At 41.9% G+C, this 19,298-nt stretch overlaps 1 pseudogene; it reads left to right on the top strand.

Moving 5' to 3' along the window:
• Nucleotides 1-16,303: 16,303 nt before the first annotated feature.
• On the top strand, nt 16,304-17,252 carry LOC133763910 (large ribosomal subunit protein uL6-like; annotated as a pseudogene).
• The last annotated feature ends 2,046 nt before the right edge of the window (nt 17,253-19,298 follow it).

The following is a 19,298-nucleotide window of genomic DNA, read 5'->3' as shown; positions in this document are numbered from 1 at the left end:
GAGTCAGGTTTTTCTGCTAGGCTCAGGGCCGGTGCAGACCTGAGGTCGCCCTGCTTATGACGTATGTCCAAAATGGCGCCTGCTCTTTGTCTTGCTCGCCTTTGAGGGGTGAGTGGAGAGAGAGAAACTCGTGTCCGTATCGGTCACTTTTTTTTTTTTTCCCCCTCTCTCTCTTCTAGTTAGCCTGGTGAACTTTTCCCCACGGAGTTTCAAGCCTCGTTCCCTCTAGTCTCCTCTTTCCGCTTTCCTGCTGGTGTCTCGGGCTATTGAGGTTTGGCTCACCTCGCGTTCCAGCGCTGGTGCGTTGAGTCTGCCGCTGCTGTCCCGAACTTGGGCTCCCACGCTCTCCAGGCAGGTCCACTGTGAATCACTAGTTCCGGAAGAGTTTCCTCTGCTGTTTCTTCCCCTACTCTTCCTTGACCCTGCAGTATCTCCACTTTTATTAACCTGTGTGTCTTGCTGAACTATCAATGTGCTCCCTTCCTATTCCGCCATCTTGCCGCCAGCTAATTGTCTGTGTTTCGTTATCAATCCCAGGGCAATTGTTTATTAAATTCTTATAAAATACGTTATGTTTTGTGTCTCATTTTTCTCATTAGATACTGTTAGTTATCACAGTAAATTAACACAGTTCATTCAATCTAGTCATAAATAGATGGTTTCTTTTCCTTAATATCTGCCTGAACACCACTGCTGTTAGGTAATAGAGCAGTGATGGAGTTTTCTAGGAGAAGCATCAAAGAATTATAACTTCAGTTACACCTGCACGAGGTACTCTGAACAAGTGATGTTGAACTGAGTAGATTCATGAGTCAAGGCTTTTGTGGTAGCTGTCACTGTCACCAGAAGCACATGGCCACACTGTGGGACTGCGCATTGCCAGCATTTTTTATTTAGTCCTAAAGTAGATGACTTTGTGATGTTAAATGGCTAATTAAATCGAGGTTAGAAAACAAGAAATAGGAGCAGGTGTTTGGTCCAGTGGTTAAATCGCTGACTGGGACAGCTGCTTCCCATATCAAAGGGTCTAGGTTCAGGTCCTGGCTACCGTACTTCCCAGTCCAGCTTCCCGCTAATGCACACCTTGAGAGGTAGCAGGTAACGGCTCAAGTAGTTGGGTCCCTGACTGCCATCCACATGGGAGACACAGACGGAGTTGTGGGCTTCTAGCTTTAGTCTCTCACTCTGCCTTTCAAATAAATAATGAAAATAAATATATAAAAATTTTAGAATTAATGACATAGGACAGAAAAAATGAAGATAAAATTTATTTGTGGTTTAACTTTTATATTCTATTGGGTAAATTAGAACTCCTTTTAAAAATTATTTTAGAAGGAGACAGAGAGGGGGAGGGAGAGAAGGGGGGGAGAGAGAGAGAGAGAGAGAGAGAGAGAGAGAGATCTGCTATTCACTGGTTTTCTCTGCAAATGCCTGCAATCGTTGGAACTGGGCAGAGGTGAAGCCAAGAGCCAGGAGCAACTCAGTCTCCAAAGAGGGTAGCAGGAGCCCAATTACTTGAACCATCACCACTGCTTCCCAGAGTGTGTATTGGCAGGAAGCTGGGTCAGAAGCCAAAACCAATCCCAGGTATTCCTATGTGAGATGTGAGCATCATCACCATGAGACTCAACACCTACTCCACTTCTTTTCTTTCTTCCTGATCTATCACTAATTTTTAATGTAATAAACTAATCCTGTACAAAATGGAGCAAGAAACTCTTTAAGTGGTTTCTCAACTAAAACTGATTTTTCAATTCAGATATAGGATATAGCTTATAAATTAACAAATTAAGAGGAAAACCTAGGGCCAGTGCTGTGGTGTAGAGGGTTGGGCCTTCACCTGCAGGGCCAACATCCCATATGGGCACGGTTTGAGTCCTGGCTGCTCCATTTCTGATACAGTTCCCTCCTGGTGTGCCTGGGAAGGCAGGGGAGGGTAGCTCAAGTGCTTGGGCCCCTGCACCTTCATGGGAGGCCCTGATGAAGCTCCTGGATCCTGGCTTCTGTCTGGCCCAGCTCTGGCCATTGTAGCTATTTGGGGAGTGAACCAGCAGATGGAAGATTCTCTCTCTTTCTTTCTCCTTTTTCTCTGTATTTCTGCCTTTCAAATGAATAAATAAAATCTTAAAAAAGAGGAAAGTCTAAGAAAAGAGTGATATACTGATAGATTGTCTGCAAAGTACATATCACAAGATTATTATTAATGTACCATTTATTGCTTCTATTTACACAAGCAATAAATGAACTCTGAAAGTTCATGGGAAATGGAGTTAAAACATCAAGTTCAATTTGAGGAGTCTTCAAAAAGTTCATGGGAAATACACCAAAATAAACATCTTTTAATTCCATTTCCCCACAAACTTTTTGAAATGCCTTGTACTTTTTTAATGACAATGTCATTATTTACCTAGGTTCAGCACAGATTTGCTTTCATTCTTATTGGGACATGATTGGATAAAGAAAGTTCGTGACAGCAACTATACCAGAAATTTCACAAAAAAATCAAATCTAGTCCTGAACCAAGATGGCAGCTGAGTAAGTGGCTGACACACCAAGTCACCTTCCCCAGCGCTGTGGAAGCCAGGTAAGTGAGCACACTGCCTTATCTCATTGTAGTCTTAAGAAAAGTGGCAGAGCTGGCACTATGGCATAGTAGGTTAAGCCTCCTGCTGCAGCGCTGGCATCCCACATGGGCATGATTCAAGTCTTGCCTGCCCCACTTCAGATCTAGCTCTCTACTAATGCACCTGGGAAAGCAGTGGAAGATGGACCAAGTCCCTGGGTCCCTACACCCATGTGGGAGACCAGGAAGAAGCACCTGGCTCCTGGCTTCAGCCTGGCACAGGGTTAGCCATTGAGGCCATTTGGGGAGTGAACCAGTGGATGGAAGAGCTCTCTGTATCCCACCCCCCTTAACTCTACCTTTCAATTAAATAAATAAATTATTCACCGTGACCAGATAGGAGTCCTCCCCAGAACTTGGCCCATCCTCTGCTGCTATCTCAGGGGTACAAACAAATCAATGTATATGATATACCACATTGACAGAATGAAGGACAAAAATCTTATGATCACCTTAATACATGCAGAAAAGGCATCCCTTCATGATATAAACTTTGACAAAATTAGGAATAGAAGCAGCATACCTCAGCATAATCAAGACCATATATGACAGGCCAATAGCTAATATCACACTGAATGGGGAAAAAGTGAAGGCTTTCTCGACAATCTGGAACAAGACAAGGTTGCTCTCTTTCACCACTTTTATGCAACATAGTTCTAGAAGCCCCAGCTATAGTAATTGGACAAGAGAAAGTAAAGCCCATCCAAACTGAAAAGGGTGTCAAATTGTCACTATTTGCAGATGACATGATCTTATATATAAAAAATCCCAACGACTCCAAGAAAAAGCTGTTAGAACTAGTATGTGAATTCAGCAAAGTTTCAGGATACCAGGCCAATGTACAAAAATCAGTAGCATTATTATATGTCCAATCGTGAATAACCTGAAAAGGAAATCAAGAAAGCAATCCCACTTCTAACAGCTACAAAAATAGGATAAAATAACTGGGAATAAATTTACCCACAGAAGTGAAAGAGCTCTCTAATTAAAACTGTAAGTCATTGATGAAAGAAATTAAAGAGGGCGCAAAGAAATGGAAAGATATCCCATGTTCATGAATTAGAAGAATCAATATCATTAAAATGTAAATTAATACAGTTGTTGTGGAAAACGGGATGAAGTTTCCTCAAAAAACTAAAAGTGGGTCTACCATGTGAACCAGCAATCCCATTATTGAGTATATATCCAAGGGGCATGCAATCTATCTGTTGAACAGACGTCTGCACTCCCGTGGTTGTTTCAGCACTATTCACAATAGCCAAGAAATGGAAACAACCTAAATGTTTATCCACCAATGAATGGAAAAAGAAAATGTGGTACAGGCACACATTAGACTATTACTCAGTGATGAAAAGGATGAAATTTTTGTCATTTGCAATAATATGGATAGAACTGGAAGTCATATTAAGTGAGAGGAGCCAAATGCAGAAAGACAAATATCACATGATTTCACTTATATGTGGAGTCTAAAAATTAGGTGCTCTCACAGAAGTTAAAAATATAATGGTTACCAGAGGCTGGAAAGGGAGATAGGGAGGGAAGGATGGAGAAAGGTTGATTGATAGGTGTTCAGTTACAGTTGGAGAGGAGTAAGAAATTCTGAGGCTCTGTTGCATAGCTGGGTGACTATAGAGGATGTTAATGTACTGTATATTTCTCTATTTTTTTAAAAAGAAAAACCTAAAAGAATTTTTGGATGCTTTCACTAGAAAGAAATGTTAAGTGCTTGAAAGGATAAGTATAACTATCCTGATTGGATATTATGTAATGTATACTTGTAATGAAATTCAATCACATCATACCCCATAAATATGCCCAATTTTTATTAGAGATAAATACAGTAAATAAGATCAGGGCTCACTTAACTAGACAGGGACTGCATTTCATATTCAGAAAAGATGTCCACAGAATTCTCCCAGGAAACTTGCCTTGTATTGGCTCTATATTGCTTGTGAAATCTCTGTAGGAATGCCGTTTGCTGACAGTGGGAACCTGAGAGACCTGAGGATCTTTGGAGAAGGAAGGACACCCAATTGTGTAGTCACTGAATAAAAGCTTGCAGGAGGAAAACTTTATTCTTTTCCCCTCAGAGTTAGAAAGGATCAGCTGGTTGATAATAGTGATTCAAATGCCTCTGTGCTATGGGTATGATCAAAGCTTTACGCAGGCTCCAGACAGAAGTTAACTCTCCAAGCTTTAGTATTATATAGCCTTCATGCTTTAACCACACAGCAAGGAAATCATTGGGCATTAATCAACATTTGTGTCGCAGCTATGTAAATAAAACTGGCCAAATATGAGATGTAATGATAGGAATCAGACAATTTCTGAACAAATCTCTATGGTGAAATCCATACATGGGAGGGAGTACTGGCCAGAAGGAAGAGCTAGAAAAGCAGGAATGCTCCTTTGCCTTGTTGCCATTTTGATTTGCATGTTACATAGCACAGTCACAAAAAGCACAACAAATGAAAAGCCAAAACCCAAACACCTGTCATTCTTAAAAATAATAGAAGGAGCTGGCACTGTGGCATAGTGGGTAAAGCCGCTTCCTGCAGTGCTAGCATCCCTTATGGGCTGCTCCACTTCTCATCCAGCCCTCTGCTATGGTCTGGGAAAGCAGTGGAAGATGGCCCAAGTCCTTGGGCCCCAGCACCCATGTGGGAGACCTGGCTCCTGGCTTCGGATCGGCCCTGCTCCAGCAGTTGCTGCCATCTGGGGGGAGTGAACCATGGATGGAAGACACGTCTCTCTCCCCCTCTCCCTCTCTCTCTCTCTCTCTCTTCCCCTTTCCCTCTCCCTTTCTGTAACTCTGCCTTTCAAATAAAATAAACAAATCTAAAAAAAAAAATAAAAAAACCCAGCAACATCCTGTCTATCATAAGTCTGTAAATAAAGATCCTACACCCTTCTGGTAAGCTGCTAACAACCTAATGCAAACAAATTTATTCCTGATTTTAAAAATATGCTTATTTTCTCTCTCTTTTTTTTTTTTTTTGACAGGCAGAGTGGATAGTGAGAGAGAGAGATAGAGAGAAAGGTCTTCCTTTTGCCGTTGGTTCACCCTCCAATGGCCGACGCGGTAGGTGCGCTGCGGCCGGCGCACCGCGCTGATCCGATGGCAGGAGCCAGGTGCTTATCCTGGTCTCCCATGGGGTGCAGGGCCCAAGCACTTGGGCCATCCTCCACTGCACTCCCTGGCCACAGCAGAGAGCTGGCCTGGAAGAGGGGCAACCGGGAAAGGATCGGTGCCCCGACCGGGACTAGAACCCAGTGTGCCGGCGCCGCAAGGCGGAGGATTAGCCTAGTGAGCTGTGGCGCCGGCTTATTTTCTCTTTATTTGAAAGACAGAAAGAGAAAGGTCTTCTATCTACTGGTTCACTCCACAAATGCCTTCAATAGCCAGGGCTAGGCCAGACAGAAGCCAGGAGCCCAGAACTCAATGGAGGTCTCTCTCGTGGGTGGCAGGGACCCAAGTATTTGAGCCATCATCTGCTGTCTTCTAAGTTGCACATTAGCAGGAAGCTGTATCAGAAGCAGAGTAGCTGGGACTTGACCTAGGCACTCTGATATGAGATGCAAGCATCTCAAGATGTGAATTAACTGTAGCACCCACCATCTGTCTCTGTTCCTGGTTTTTAACTTTCACAGATATGCTAATCATGCAAGGGATGAAGTGACTGTAGTTTTGGTGGTGTTTCATATTTTTCTCAAAAATCCTACAGCATTCTTTGTGTGGCGAGCTCAGTTGTTCTGAAACGTAGTCTCCCTTTGCAAAATAGTGAAAATAAAAATTTTTTTTTTACTAGTTTTCTTTCTTTTTTTTTTTAACTTTTATTTAATGAATATAAATTTCCAGTGTACAGCTTATGGATTACAATGGCTTCCCCCCCCCCCATAACTTCCCTCCCACCCGCAACCCTCCCCTCTCCCGCTCCCTTTCCCCTTCCATTTGCATCAAGATTCATTTTCAATTCTCTTTATATACAGAAGATCAATTTAGTATAAAGATTTCAACAGTTTGCACCCACATACAAACACAAAGTGAAACATACTGTTTGAGTACTAGTTATAGCATTAAATCACAATGGACAGCACATTAAGGACAGAGATCCCACATGAGGAGCAAGTGCACAGTGGCTCCTGTTGTTGACCCAACAAATTGACACTCTAGTTTATGGCACCAGTAACCACCCTAGGCTGTCGTCATGAGTTGCCAAGGCTATGGAAGCCTTCCAAGTTTGCTGACTCTGATCATATTTAGACAAAGTCATAAAAGACAGAGTGAGGATAGTAACCAATGATCCTAAGAGTGGCATTTACCAGGTTTGAACAATTATACAGCATTAAGTGGGGAAGAGGACCATCAGTACACACATGTTGGGAGTAGAGCCATTGGTGGTAGAGTAGAGGTTATGATTACAAAGGAATGAGGCCCAAGTGCACTAGACAGGGCCTAGAACAAAGGACAGAGTCATTATTAGAGGAGCTAAGAAAGGTGTTGTCTAAGCTACAATGAAGTTTTCTGATTGAGAGGCAAATAGAACCTGATAGAAGGGGCTTGATAATAATCTGTTGGGCTTTAGGCCTTGTAAGTTAAGAGGCCCAGACCTATCTATCTCTTCACATGGGGTATATCCTAAGGGAGGTGTGAACCTCCTAGGGGAAGGCACTCTGTTGACTTTCATGACTTGGCTGGCCTGGGAGGAGAGCTGGCCAGGTAAAGGCAGGGGGCATCTCTAACAAGAAATTTACAGTTCTGCCTGCAATGTTGCTGACCCTACTTGACCATCCCCTCAGCTGCAGTGGTCACTTTGGAAGTTGGGCTGAGTGAAGGGCTTTTCAGCTTAGTGCCAATAAGATCTGTGGCTCTGACCTGGGCATCCTTTTCGACTCCAGGGCAGGTCCATTTCCAGTGATCCAACTCTTGGCAGAGCTGCCAGGGCTCTTCATAAGCTGACTTCTGCTGAAGCCCAGGCTTACCACATTGAAAGCCACTGCAGTGGACTGGCCTGTTGGGTCTCCTTGAGGGCAGATCACTGTACAGATCAGCCATTAATAGGCTTGCCACCCATTGCTTCTGATGCCGAGCTTTCTTTTCCTCCTGTTTTGTGTTATAGCAGACCAGAGGATGCAAGTCAAGGGAGTGCCCGTTTCCCATCTCTAATCTTCGGTGGCCTGAACTACAAGTCTATAGTCACAGGCATGTTCTGTAGTAGTTTTTCTAAGGTAGACAATGCCCATGAGGAAAATTATATTCTCACTTTAAAACTTTCTTTCCCTTTGGTCTGAAAGGGAGGTTTTTTCTACTTACTGTATACTTCGCTGATGGCGAAGTGAATCTAGCTATGAGATTATTATTTAAATTCTTATTTTGGCTATGCTATTACAGAAAATTGTTAGCCATCTCTTTTATAAGGTCTAAAGATTAAATTGTGCGTCCTACAGATTCCTTCATAATAGAATTAGTTTCCTACCTTGAAGAGAATAGAGAAATGAAAGAACAAGTTGGGCTTAGAATAGAGAAATGAGGGAGCAAGTCCTAGATCGCTTGCTGACAATAGCAATATCACATGAATACTTAGCAAACCGTTTCAACCATTAGATAACAACTTAAGAAAACATTTACCAGAAGATCCAATGCCTTCTATAAATTTTAAGAATCATGTATTTGAAAACACCTCTTAAATATCTAACATGGTGTAGTTTGTTTAGCCAGTAAACTTAAGCACAACCATCTAAAATGTTTTTAGTTTCTTTCTACCAACAAGTCTAAAACATATGATACACAGATTCAGGTCCCACAAATTAAAATGTATCTCTGATTGATTTTAGCAGCTTAAATTTATGGACAATCTTATCTATAAGCCATTTAAAATAAAACTCTTAATAAAATTTCCCCATGTGGACATACAATATGTACACACATATAATATAGCATAATAGACCAATATAGCAATTTTAATAATAGCTTTTAAAATCTTTAACTCTTTTTGTAGATTGCCAATTGATTTGAATTGCTTTTTCTTTTTAGTAACCTCAGTTAACCATACTTTCTCTCAGTTGGTACTGTTAATACATTATTGGCTTCATCTGTTTACAGAGCCATCCCAAAGTACTGAATACAATAAAAGTGGCTGGAAAAAGTCCATAGGAACCTATAGGAGGACAGCTAAACACAGAACCAACAACGCTTTAGTTTTATGAGCAGCAGATCATATATAACTGTGGATGACAAAAGACTTTAAGTCGCCATGTTTAAAATGATAAACTCATCAACCAACAAGAGGCACTTGCTTACTTCACAGTATTTTTGAAAGCACCTGTAGGATTTTACAAGTATTTAACCCTTTAAGCCTCTGGGGCTTTCTCATTAAGATAACTATCATGTCTAGTAACACAAGATCATTAGACTTTTTAATTCTCAAACATTTGTATTAATAGCATTTTCCATTATAGAAACTTAAAGTCTGGTACCACATCACATCTTGACAGTCCTTCTAATATACTCCAAATAGACTGATTAGTAGGTATCTCTATAAGATGAGAGACATAGGTCCTTCGATTTTTTCAGTTGGGCCCAAACTGGAAAAACCAAAGTCCAGGATTTACTGGAAATTTTAGAGACCAGATTGTTTGAAACTTTGATTTTTTGAATGCCTGTCAAGAATGCCAAGAAGGCTCAAAATCCAAAATATCTGGTTGAAATAAGATTTCTTAAAATCATGACATAACATAGACCAAATTTGATCATTGTTACAAGGTGATTATTCAAATCTTTGAAAAAAGCACATATTTAAATAACCCATAGCTCTTAATAAAAATTCAGCTGTTTTTGAACAATTAGAATTTAACAGACATCAAGAGAACATAATAGATTACTTTAACACATTGCTTTAACAGAACATCAGAGTTTAATTCTATGTCAAAGAGAAATTGAGCTTCCTGTGATCTTTTGCTGTGAGGTTTCCTTCCTTTACCTTCTTTCATATTGGTGACCATGTTTCTGTGTTTCTGTGTGTAAGACATCTTTAAGCATCTTTTGCAGGGCAGGATGAGTGGCAACAAATTCTTTCAGTTTCTGTTTGCTATGAAAAGTCTTAATTTCACCTTCATTCACAAATGAGAGCTTTGCAGGATATAGTATTCTGGGCTGGCAGTTTTTCTCTCTTAGTACCTGGGCTATATGTCTCGCCATTCCCTTCTAGCTTGTAGGGTTTCTGATGAGAAGTCTGCTGTGAGTCTAATTGGAGATCCTCTAAGAATGATCTGACGTTTCTCTCTTGCACCTTTTAGGATCTTTTCTTTATGTTTCACTGTGGTGAGTTTGATTACAACATGTCGTGGTGAGGATCTCTTTTGGTCATGTTTATTAGGGGTTCTATAAGCTTCCTGTACTAAGATGCCTCTGTCCTTCTCCAAACCTGGGAAATTTTCTGCTAGTATCTCACTGAAAATGCCTTCTAATCCTTTCTCCCTCTCCATGCCTTCAGGAACTCCTAGAACCCGAATGTTGGGTTTTTTAATAGTATCCTGTAGATTCCCGACAATATTTTTTAGATTTCTAATTTCTTCTTCTTTTCTTTGGTTTGCCTGTTTCCTTTCCTGTTCTCTGTCTTCTAAGTCTGATATTCTCTCTTCTGCTTCGCCCATTCTGTTTTTAAGGCTCTCTAATGTGTTTGTCATTTGATCTATTGAACTCTTCATTTCATTATGATTTCTAGTCACTATCAGAGTTTCTTGTTCCACTAGTTGTTTCATTTCATTTTGATTCCTCCTTAATATTTCACTTTCACGAGAGAGATTTTCTATCTTGTCCATGAAGGATTTCTGTAGTTCAAGAATTTGTTTTTGAGAACTTCTTAATGTTCTTATCAATTTTTTGAGATCCGCTTCTTGCATTTCTTCGATCTCATCATCTTCATAATCTTGAATTGGGGTGTCTTTTTCATTTGGGGGTGTCATAGTGTCTTCCTTGTTCTTGTTAGCTTGGTTTTTGCGTTTGTTGTTTGGCATGTTGGAGATATTTGGTTTCTTCACTGTGGTGTTTTTTCTTGTTACACTATGGCTCTATATTAAGTGGACTGTCTGCTTTCAGTGGAGCCTTAGAGGCTTGAGATGAGTGTGGACTGAGAGCTGTGTTTGGTTCCTCAGGGTTGAGGGTGTGTCAAAGATGACACTCCCAGGTTAGGTGTGGTAAATCTCTCTTTCTTTTTTTGATTTAAAAGGGAAGTAATTCCGCACAGCTGAACGTAATTGGAGGTAGTTAGCAGGCAAATGATATACCCACAGGAGCCAGAGATCGGAAGCTCTTTCCCAAGGACCACACAGGGAATCTCTGCTGCCCTCAGTGTGGGCTCCAATTCTCCTGCAGTCTCCCACTGGGTTGCCAAGTTAGATGCTAATCTCCTGTTATTTCACCCCTCCCCACAGAGTCAGGTTTTTCTGCTAGGCTCAGGGCCGGTGCAGACCTGAGGTCGCCCTGCTTATGACGTATGTCCAAAATGGCGCCTGCTCTTTGTCTTGCTCGCCTTTGAGAGGTGAGCGGAGAGAGAGAAACTTGTGTCCGTATCAGTCACTTTTTTTATTTTTTTTCTCTCTCTTCTAGTTAGCCTGGTGAACTTTTCCCCACGGAGTTTCAAGCCTCGTTCCCTCTAGCCTCCTCTTTCCGGTTGCCTGCTGGTATCTCGGGCTATGGAGGTTCAGCTCACCTCGCGTTCCAGCGCTGGTGCGTTGAGTCTGCCGCTGGTGTCCCGAACTTGGGCTCCCACGCTCTCCACGCAGGTCCACTGTGAATCACTAGTTCCGGAAGAGTTTCCTCTGCTGTTTCATCCCCTACTCTTCCTTGACCCTGCAGTATCTCCACTTATATTAAACTTTCTCTCTCCCCGGACTAAGTGTGCTCCCTGCCTATTCCGCCATCTTGCCGCCTCTCGAAAATAAAAATTAAAAAAAAATTTTTTTTTATTTTTTGACAGGCCGAGTGGATAGTGAGAGAGAGAGGGAGACAGAGAGAAAGGTCTTCCTTTTTGCCATTGGTTCTCCCTCTAATGGCCTCCGCAGCCAGCGTGCTGCGGCCGGCGCATCGAGCTGATACAAAGCCAGGAGCCAAGTGCTTCTCCTGGTCTCCCATGCGGGTGCAGGGCCCAAGTCCTTGGGCCATCCTCCACTGCCTTCCCGGGCCATAGCAGAGAGCTGGCCTGGAAGTGGGGCAACCGGGACAGAATCTGGCGCCCCCACCGGGACTAGAACCCGGGGTGCCGGTGCCGCAGGCGGAGGATTAGCCTATTGAGCTGCAGCGCTGGCTGAAAATAAAAATTCCTAATTTTTTTTTCATGTTTGATCTCTACCTTTCACATCTGATAATTGTTGAAGCTGAGCGAAAGGTACTTTGGGTCCTTTTAATCTTTCTGTAATTTTGTGTGTGTTCTTAAATTCCATACTAAAAAACTAAAATCATATATGAGAGCTTCCTGAATCATCAAGGAGATATGGTCAGTACTTTGCTACAAAGACACAGAACATAGGCTAGGTTTAACAAGGAGTATCAAGGCTGTCCTGAGGCTGACTGATTTGAAAGCTCGTGCATCTCGTAGAAATGAGAAGCCATCACCAAGACAGTATTGCAGCTGGCAGCGTAGGTCTGAGGAGTTACCTTTTGTGATGATGAGGCTGGTCTTTTCTGACTTCACCAGTGAACTCAGAATCTTCAGTGTCACACAGCACTGAAGGGAGCCAGAGTTTCCATCTTACTTGCTACATTCAGTGTGATGTCAAAAATAGATACAAAAGCTATGGCAACTGAAAAATATTTGTTTTAATCAGTGTTTGGGAAACAAATGCTGGTGTTTGGCTTCAGCACTGGATTCTTCAGGATTGATATTGGCAGATCCACTTCACGATGAAGTTCTACAGCAGTCGTGTTGTTTTTAAAATCTCATATGGACTTACTCTGTAAAACTTCTTGGCACATTTGCACGTTTTTGTTTTCTGGGAGATCCCTTTGAGTTTCTTTGGCTTTGGCATCTTATTGGCTTATTTCATCTTATAAAATAATACAACTTGTTACATTTTATCATTTATATATTTTTAAAATATTTCTTGATCTGTGTGCAAAGGTATTATGTTAGGCATTTTGGAAACAAAATGAGTAAGACTTTTTAAATTAAATTTTAAATTGACACATAATAATTTTACATAGTTATAGGCTACAGTGTGACATTTCAATACATGCATACAGCATGTATAATCAGCTAGGTATTGTGATCTTAGTTTACTGTACTTTCAATCCAGTAAGGAAGATAAGCTGTGGGCTTAGCATTGAGCTGGGCATGCTGAGGTCAACAAAGGTGACTTCACATTGCCCCACTTAATTAAGACAGATAAACACAGGGATTAGAGAAGGCCTTACAGAGAGAATAAACTGGAAGCTGAATTATAAAGGGTAAAATGGAATTAGCCAGACAAAGTGGAATGAGGTAGAAGGTATACTTTAACAGAGCGAACAGCACATATGTCTAGAGGTCCTGGGATGGCAAAGATCTCCTATTCAGTGTCTTTGCAGATTCAGAAACCTGATCCTTCCGGGATTTCAGAGTGGACTGTACTCTGCAGATCAATTTACTGGAACCAAATTCATGGTAGTGCTCTATATAAACCAGACTAACAGTTTGTTAATCTATAATGAAATAAAGGGCATGCAAACCAGAGCACCTGTGATCTGAGAAGTTCCTTCCTTGTTTGATCCATGTGAGACACTTGTTTATGCTCATGAGATTACTTTGCAATACTGGCATCAAGGGAGGATTGCATGATTCAGAGGTTCCAGTCTATGATTGCTGATGCATGCATTGCCACAATACAGAGGGATCTACCATTGGTATTGGATGAGTGAACTTTGAAGGCCTTGTACCTTAAGTGCTCTTGGAGATACGCATTGATCATCTTTCTTTCTTTTTTCTTTCCTATGACTCTTCTATTAAAAAAAGTTTCTTTTGTTTGTTTGTTGGAATCTACTTTTAATATATCCAATCTATTTTCAATCTTTTTAATTAACATCTCTTGAATCTATCTACTTTTAATTTCACTGTCCCCATAATCTCTTGTTTGTACTGAAACAACCTCCTCACTGGTCATTTTCTCCCACAATTTTGCCCTCCTCCAATCTCCTCTCCATACTGTGGACATAGTGAGCTTTCTAAATCACAGATGTGATTATGTGATGCCTCTCTTCAAAGCCTTCAATGTGTTCTTATGTTAGGATCTTGACAGGAAACAATTTATTGCAGGTGGTTCAAAGGAAGAGATATTAATGAAAGTACTAGTGCAGATACATGGATAGGGTAAATGAAGCATATTATGAATGGGAAGGAGCCTAGAGATCACCAGCAACTGGAAACTGTTACTACCCCAGAGCTGAGGGGACAAGGAGAAGAAACAGTTACTAGATCACAGTGAGAACAGAAAGAGTGGCCAGTTGAGGGAGTTGAATTGCAAAGGGTGTAACTACTGCTATTTCATATGAAGGGAGTGGGAAAGAAATACCAAGACCGTTCCTTCTTCCTGCTCAGAAGTGACCTGCTGGAGCTTCTTATTACCTATATCCCATGGAGAAACCAGCTGGAAAGGGCACTGGGAGATGTGGTCTATGGGGGGCATCCTGCTGGGGCCCCGTGCTGGGCAGAATAGGGTAGAAAATAAATCTGGGTGGAGACTTGGTAAGATATTATCAATAAGAAATAATCAGCATGGGCTTAAAGTCCCAATTATTTGGCAAAGTTTATGATTTCATTTATGATCTCTTTCTAGCCCATTCAATCTTGTACCACAAACCTCTACCAAGTATCTTGAGCTCAGTCACACTAAACTATTTGAAATCCTGTATTTGCACCACGTTCTCTCCTGCTTCCTCTAAGAAGTATTATTTGCATTCTGGTCTCACCCATAGCTCTATCATAAGAGTTTTCATAGCACCAGTGTATCAATCTGTCAGTCTGTCCTTTTATTGTACTGTGACTGCCCAGGAGTAGAAATTGTATCTTATTCACCATTGCACATCCTAGTGTCAAGCACAGTAACTGTCACATAGCTGGTGCTCAATATATATTTGTTGATCCACTGAAAAAAACCTACTGGTGCCATTCACAGCACCTGCAGACCTATAGCCAGACTTCACCTGGAGGTCATACCCTTCTGTCTTGGGGAAACTTTTCACTTACAAGTCATTGCCTTTGTATTGGTTGGCTTGAATAGTTAAATTCTCAAATGGCCCTTTGATTTCTAGGCCCTAGGGGAACACTCTGCTGCTGTATCATGAACAGCATTATAGGCAAAAAGACTGAGACCTGTGAGAAAGGCAGATACTGGTAAAGATCTGAAGGACTTTGGAAGAAGAGCCGGACGTGGCACTTGATTTGAGTCTTGATGGATGAGGAGCATTTGTCACTGAAAATGTAGGGAAAGGACATTCCTGGCTGAGGGAAGAGGTCCAGGTGGGTTTTCAGGGGAGCAAGAAGTCTTAGCAAGTGTTGGGGGAGTTCAGGAGTAAGGACAGGGAGTTGGGCCAGATCATGGAGTCCACTGGATGCTGGTGTAAGGAATTTGGACTGGATTCTGTGGGTAGCAAGGAGTCATTGATGATTCTAGATCAGAAGGGAGATTCCGGGACACCTGTCCATGTAGAAGATGCACTGTGACCTTACAGATGTCCCCCTTGTGCCCATTACTAAAGTGATTGGCCTACAAATCCGCAGGGAGGCCGGACTGGCTTCATATCTCATGCTGTCTCCTCCCTCCACTTTCCCTGCTCATATCCTGGGACAGCACCTAACTGATGACACATCTCCCTGTCCAGGAGCACAGCCTTAAAACTTGTTAGGTAATGGAGACTTGTTGTTTTTGTGGGCATATATCCATGGAAGAAACATTCACCATTATATTCAGAAGAATGGCAGAAAAGTGTGATGCTAGCTGAAAAAACATACTGGTGCCATTCACAGCATCTGCAGACCTACAGACAGACTTCATCTGGAGGTCCTACCCTTCTGTCTTGGGGAGGACACAGAGGGAAGGACAAAGTAGTAGAAGAAAATAAATAGCTGATCCCAGAATGTTAGGAGCATATCAGTTGTTAAAAGGCTCGAAGACCTTAAAAAGGCCATTTCTAGAAAAAGGGAGAAAGAAAAAGTGATGTCTTCCAAAAGGAAGGAGACTAGTTCCCTTCTTGAAGCAAAATAATCTTTCAAAAACATAAGCTGGTCTGTTGTTTTTCTTGAGCAGAGCAGCTTCTTAGAATGTCTCTGTTTAGACTGGATGTCTTTGTCAGAGAAATACTGCTTCATAGAAAAGGTCTCAGCCTTTGTGTTTTTCTTTACTTCTGATCATTTGTGGATATTCAAAAATCACTGATGTATGTTAAGACATGCTAGATTGAATAGTCTGGTAGCAAAATAAGGAGAAGAAACATCAGAAGGGGTGTTGGAAGCGTGGAAAAATTGTGCTGGTTGCACTTGCCAGGGAAAGGTTTTTATTTCATGTGACTCATTGATTGATGGCCAGTGAAGTGGACAGCACTGCTCTAACAGTTGGTGGTCTTGGGATGGATTCTGCAGTCTGGTGGCCCATAGGAATGACAGTGAATTCTAGGGGAGTAAATCTGTGAAGCACGTTGTGGTAAGATGCATGTCGAGGGCTTCTTTCTTTGCTGCATCTTCTGCAAGATTGAAGACCATTGTTAGCAATCAGACTGTTGACATTCCAGAAAATGGCAACATCGACCTGAAGGGGCACAGAGATACTGTGAAGGGTCCCAGAGGAATCCTGTGGAGGGACTTTAGTCACATCAGTGTAGACCTCAGCATCCTTGGAAAGAAAAACAAAAAGGCCTCCAGGTTGACAAACAGTGGGGAAACAGAGAGGAACTGGCAACTGTTTGCACTGTCTGTACTCATGGGCAGACTATGCTCAAGTGGGTTACGCTGGCCTTCTGTGACAAGATGAGATCTGTGTATGCCCACTCCCCATCAACGTGGTTATTCAGGAGAATTCCAAAATGTCTTGGGTGAAAAGTATATTCCAAGGGTTTGTATGAGACCAGGTATTGCTTGTTCAGTATCTCAGATCCAGAAAGATCAATTAATCCTTGAAGGAAATGACATTGAACTTGTTTCTTTTTTTTTTTTAAGATTTTTATTTATTTATTTGACAGGTAGAGTTATAGACAGCAAGAGAGCGACAGAGAGAAAGGTCTTTCCTCCACTGGTCCACTCTCCAAATGGTGGCAATGACCAGAGCTGCGCCGATCTGAAGCCAGGAGCTAGGAGCTTCTTCCTGGTCTCCCATGTGGATGCAGGGGCCCAAGGACTTGGGCCATCTTCTACTGCTTTCCCAGGCCATAGCAGAGAGCTGGGTCGGAAGAGGAGCAGCCAGGACTATAACTGACGCCCATATGGGATGCCAGTGTTTCAGGCCAGGGCTTTAACCCGCTGTGCCACAGTGCCGGCCCCTGAAATTGTTTCAGATTCAGCCACTTTGATTCCTCAGGCAACAACACTTAAAAAGAAGGATATCACAAAAATTTTGGATGGTATCTGTGTCTGAAAAAGGAACAGCTCAGCAGGCTGATGAATAAGATCTAAAAGTTGTCTGGCCACAGAAACAAGAACCAGGACTACAAGTCTAATCTGTGGTATTTTAGTAATGCAATAAAAGATAGATTGATTTGAGGGAAAAAAAAATGTGTGTTGAGGGCTGTTAGAAAATGAGAGTGGGTTAGTTTGCCCAGGGGCTTGGGGAAGCTTCCATGAGCAGGTGGGACTTTGGAAAGACTCTTGGGGAGGCACAGAAGAGGAAGTAGGATGTATCAGCTTCCTCCTCTGTAGGCTACAGTTACCTCTATGGTAGCATGTGTCACAGGGTTCCAGGTGTGCTTCCCCAGTGGGACTGTGAGCAACTTGAGGGTGGGACCTTGTTTATCTTTGTGTGCAATGTTGAAAACACAGAAGGGACTTAAGAAAGCTACATCAGTGAAAAAATGACAGGATCCTTTTGGGAATTTCCACATATGCTTATATAAATATAAAAACAAAATGATAGAGAGCTAAAGAGGCAATTTCATCTCAGTTGCATCCACTTTGGGATCCATAGCTTGGCTGTTTGTGGAATAATTTGTGCAATGTGCAACAAGGCCAAAAGTCTCTCCACTCCTCCCCTTACTGGTTGGGTGATCTTGTTGTCTCCTACATAAAAGTGATCTCTACTTTGCTGGGCAACATTATAATGAGGATTAAAACATAGGATATGTTTGTGAAAGTGCTTGACACAGGTGGATGTGCAGTGAATGTAGAACTTTTCTTGTTTATCGGTCGTATCCCAGCACCTGGCAGAAAGTAGGTATTAGGTGAAGTTTGATAAACTAGTTCTGGCGTTCTGTCCATGGCACATTATTGTCATTTCTTGAGAGGAGAAACTACAGGCCCTTCTCTCTTACTCCTCAACAGAACTCCCTTCCTCAGCAGGAGGACGACCTGCGATGCTTTCCCTCTTCTTATTGTTTTTATTTCTTATTTCTAATGAAACTTTCAAACATACATAAAAATACGAGGAATAATACAATGAACCTCTATGTGTCTTTCACTCATTTTAAGATATTGTAGCTAGTTTGCTGGGCTTGTTTCATTTGCCCTCCCTACCCTTTCCTTGTTAGTATATTTTAAAACAAAGTCTAGAAATTAGGTCATTTTACTGTATACATCGTTAGCCAGTAAGGCCTTGTATCTTTTACAAAACCATTATGTCATTATCACTCCTAATAAAAGCAATGAGAAATCTTTAATTTTATCTAGCAGTCCATGTTTAAATTTCCCAGTTGTCTCAAGATACCTTTAATCTAATCGGTTTGTTCAATTCAGGATCCAAACAAGGCCCCTGCATATATAATTCTCTTTAGTTAAAATTGCAACCCAACGTAAAGCTGTGTCTGCCTTGGAGGTAGCTTATGGCATCAACCTAGGGGTGGGGCATTGGGGCCACTCTGGCAAGTAACATTCCCTCCCGATTTATTTCAAACATATACACAAACGAGGCAGCTTCGAATCCTGTACTTGTTGACAGCATCCAGTTACCCAACAGGGTTGACTCTCTTTCTGAGACCACAGAGGGGAAGATTGGGGGTAGGTTGTCTGCCATGTGTGGCAGCTTGCAGTGTTGCTTGTGCCAGCTCAGCTTATTCAACTCTTATTCACTGCCTTGTGGATTATGGCTGAGAGTGAGATGGTGAGAAGGTATGTGGCACAGGTTAGGGGACTTAGGGATAGCTCGTCAGCCTTAATCCTACCTACCACATCTCTTTAATGGAACTAGCTGTTTGAACTTTTAGACCTTGGCAAAGAAAGAGACTGCTACCTACCTGCTCTGTTCCCTTTCTGTTTCCAGCTTCTGTATATTCAAAGGAAAAATGGCTGAAATGTGGGAACTGAGATGAGACGGGAGAGTCTTACAGTTTATCACATCCAGTCTTCCAACCAGCAGATGGAATAAGAGCCCTCTGGTACTAAGAAGTAAGAGCTGTATTGCTCCTTACAGCGTGTGGTTGAGTGGTTCCAAGTCCTACCCACCTCCAAAGAGCCATGTGGTCTCTTCAGGAGCCTTTGGAAGGTTGAGAACTTATAGTGTTCCT

The sequence above is a fragment of the Lepus europaeus genome, chromosome 7 (assembly GCF_033115175.1).
Source record: "Lepus europaeus isolate LE1 chromosome 7, mLepTim1.pri, whole genome shotgun sequence".
Classification (NCBI taxonomy): domain Eukaryota; kingdom Metazoa; phylum Chordata; class Mammalia; order Lagomorpha; family Leporidae; genus Lepus; species Lepus europaeus.
This window is presented reverse-complemented; position numbering and strand designations above follow the sequence as displayed.